This window comes from Haliotis rubra, unplaced genomic scaffold (genome assembly GCF_003918875.1).
Source record: "Haliotis rubra isolate DU_JTF1 unplaced genomic scaffold, ASM391887v1 Scf4, whole genome shotgun sequence".
Lineage (NCBI taxonomy): Eukaryota > Metazoa > Mollusca > Gastropoda > Lepetellida > Haliotidae > Haliotis > Haliotis rubra.
Genome location: NW_025767079.1, coordinates 7,333,419 through 7,337,064, shown reverse-complemented (window position 1 = coordinate 7,337,064; position 3,646 = coordinate 7,333,419).

Below are 3,646 nucleotides of genomic sequence, written 5' to 3'. Positions count from 1 at the left end.
ACTAATAGGCTGAAGTGAATGGATCACATCTACATCGGTAGCCCAGTTGTACCCACCATCAGATACTAACAGCATGAGATTAGTATGAAAATTGTAGAACCTAGTTCACACTTCATTTGTAGCTGTGATCTAATTTAGTTTTGGTGCACCATAGTGTGCGTATTTTGTAGAAGCACCTGCAAGTGTTTTATTTTCACCTTGTGTGGATGTGGTTGAGGAAAGGCAACCAAGAAGTCATTTTAACTGCAGAAATTTGCAAGAAGCATGGCACACTGGCCAACAATGTTCACTCTAAGCAGCCAGAGCACCAGACTATTATCATTTCCACTATGGCTGAGTCTTAAAGAGTGCCGAAGGCAGTATTATGGAACACGTTTGACACCGTAGGAGAAAGTAACAGATGGAAAGCTGATAGGTGTGCTTCAGTCTGGTACCTTTGATTCAATATCAGTCTTTGATTCAATATCCATGGAAACACCATTTGGCATTACGATGATATTTTCAGCGAAGTGTCTGCCCGCCAGTAACAACCCAAAGTCAAGAACAATGTATTAGAACTCTCACCCAGACAGCAGCCCATACCGTACCGAACATTATCTGTCAGAATAGTTTGATCATGGAAATGTGAATTCCCAATGCTGTTTAAATCGTTTCCATTCCATGTATAAGTCTTGTGCTTTCCAGTTCACTGAAGGCTGCATTTTCATCAATTGATCATAGACTACTTTAAACTCCAACCTACAGAAGCTGAGCTCTTGGGGAATACTTTGGCTGGTTAAATATAATCCAAATAAAACAGAATCTATCATTTTTACCCTTAGAAAACAAAGTGATAACATAACTGTATACTTTGATGGATGTGAAATTAGTAATGTAAATGGACATAAACACTTAGGTCTAACAATTTCGGCAGATGGGAAATGGAATAAGCATATTGACCAAATAGTAATATCAAGCTCTAAGAGGATAAACTCCATGCGTAGATTAAAATTCTTACTAAGTAGGCCACTTTTAAATAAGATTTATATTATGTTCATCAGACCATATTTTGAATATGCCTGCGAGGTTTGGGATGGGTGAAATTCTGAACAGCCATTGTGACATAACTACAACTGGAAGCAGCCCGTATTGTTACTGGTTTACCAAATTATACACCACTTAAATATCTCTAGTTTGAAACTGGGTGGGAAAAATTATAAGTATGTAGGGAAAGAAGAAAGTTAACATTATATTATAAAATGAAATGTGGTAATGCACCTTCTTATCTGATAGATTTACTTCCTCAGACTGTTCGGGACTCTACAACTTATGACCTTAGAAACTCTGAAAATATTGTAAGACCGTCATATAGACTTAAACACTCATGTCAATCTTTTATCCCACCAACGACAGTATTATAGAATAACATCCCATTAGAAAAGCGAATGTTACCATCAACAGAGACGTTTAAATCATATTTGAAGAAACCTATTGTCATGGCACCATTATGTTTTTCTACAGGTACCCGCAAGCAAAATATTATTCATACTCGTTAAAGATATCATGTAAGTGAATTGAATTAAGATATATTTAATGTTGGCATTAGGTCAGATTCAAAATGTGAATGTGGGAATTTACATGAAAACATTTATCACTTCATGTTTGAGTGTTCCCTATATAACGAACACAGAACGAAAATGTTTAACCTTTTAAAATTAAAAAGACAATGTTGATTTGAATTTAAATCAAATCCACTTATATTAAAGTTGATGTAAGTAAATAGGTATTCCACAGTTCACTGTTGCTTGAGGAGTGACTGTCTCTCACAGGCTGGTGAAGACAGGTGGTTCCTCACGGATGTTGAACAGGTTGTTCATGTTGTTGTTTGCCTGTGAGGTTACATTCAACGGCGGGTATGATTGAAACATGCTCTATTTTTATATTTGATGAAGGTCTAATTCAGTGACAGAATTTATTGGATATGTTTGCGTTTTTCAACAGCAAGTTCGGTTCTAATTGGCTGCTGATTGTTGTGTATTCTTATTTTCTTCACATTTTCTGTACTCGTGACACTACACAGCCTGGTGACACTACACAGCCTGGTGACACTACACAGCCTGGTGACACTACACAGCCTGGTGACATTACACAGACTGGTGACACTACACAGCCTGGTGACATTACACAGCCTGGTGACATTACACAGCCTGGTGACACTACACAGCCTGGTGACACTACACAGCCTGGTGACACTACACAGACTGGTGACACTACATTACACAGACTGGTGACACTACACAGCCTGGTGACATTACACAGACTGGTGACACTACACAGCCTGGTGACATTACACAGCCTGGTGACACTACACAGACTGGTGACACTACACAGCCTGGTGACATTACACAGACTGGTGACACTACACAGCCTGGTGACATTACACAGCCTGGTGACACTACACAGACTGGTGACACTACACAGCCTGGGTACACAGACTGGTGACTACACAGCCTGGTGACACTACACAGCCTGGTGACACTACACAGCCTGGTGACACTACACAGACTGGTGACACTACACAGACTGGTGACACTACACAGCCTGGTGACATTACACAGCCTGGTGACACTACACAGATGACACTACACAGCCTGGGACACTACATTACACAGACTGGTGACACTACACAGCCTGGTGACATTACACAGACTGGTGACACTACACAGCCTGGTGACACTACACAGCCTGGTGACATTACACAGCCTGGTGACATTACACAGACTGGCGACACTACACAGACTGGCGACACTACACAGCCTGGCGACACTACACAGCCTGGCGACACGGCGACACTACACAGCCTGGCGACACTACACAGACTGGCGACACTTCAGAGACTGGGGACACTACGCAGACTGGCTACACTACACAGACTAGAAATATGCCTTACGATAATTTTTTTTTTTCCAGATCATTACATTAGAGATGTAACATTCTCAGATTGGACTTTGGATATATGCAAGAAGACAAGATCTCAGAGTATACTGTGCAGCCTGACGCTGATGCTGATGTGTAATATTTGGTCATTTAAATGTTCGACACATATTGAAGTGGCATAGATGAATCAACTTGTCTGACTGTACACTTGTATTCAGTGTTGGCAATTCATGCACCAGAAGGGGCGGTGTGGTAGCCTAGTGGTTACTTGTCACGTTGAAGACCCGGGTTCGATTCCCCATATGGGTACTATGTGTGAAGCCTATTTCTGGTGCCCGGTCTGTGATATTGCTAGAGTATTGCTAAAAGCGGCGTTAAACCAAACTCACTCACTCATACACCCCAAGATCAGCATTTGAAAATAAAAACAGTCTGATAATACTTAACAGTTGGCTTAGTGTACGGGTAGGACGGACAGACAGACAAGGTGTTTTGATTGTAATTGTGAAGTAAGTCTCAATGTTTGTAGCGATTTCCTTGACAAGTGGCTTTTGAAATGACTTTCAACAGTCCAGATGGAGGTTTTCTGATTGCAAGTGAGTGACTTTATCAAAAATTACAAAAACACAATCTTGATTTATTTTGGATGGTTTTGATAATAAATATGTTTGTTCCTCCATCACCAGCCTGAACATGGATAGGGTTTACAGAGTCGTGAAGTACAGTTAGA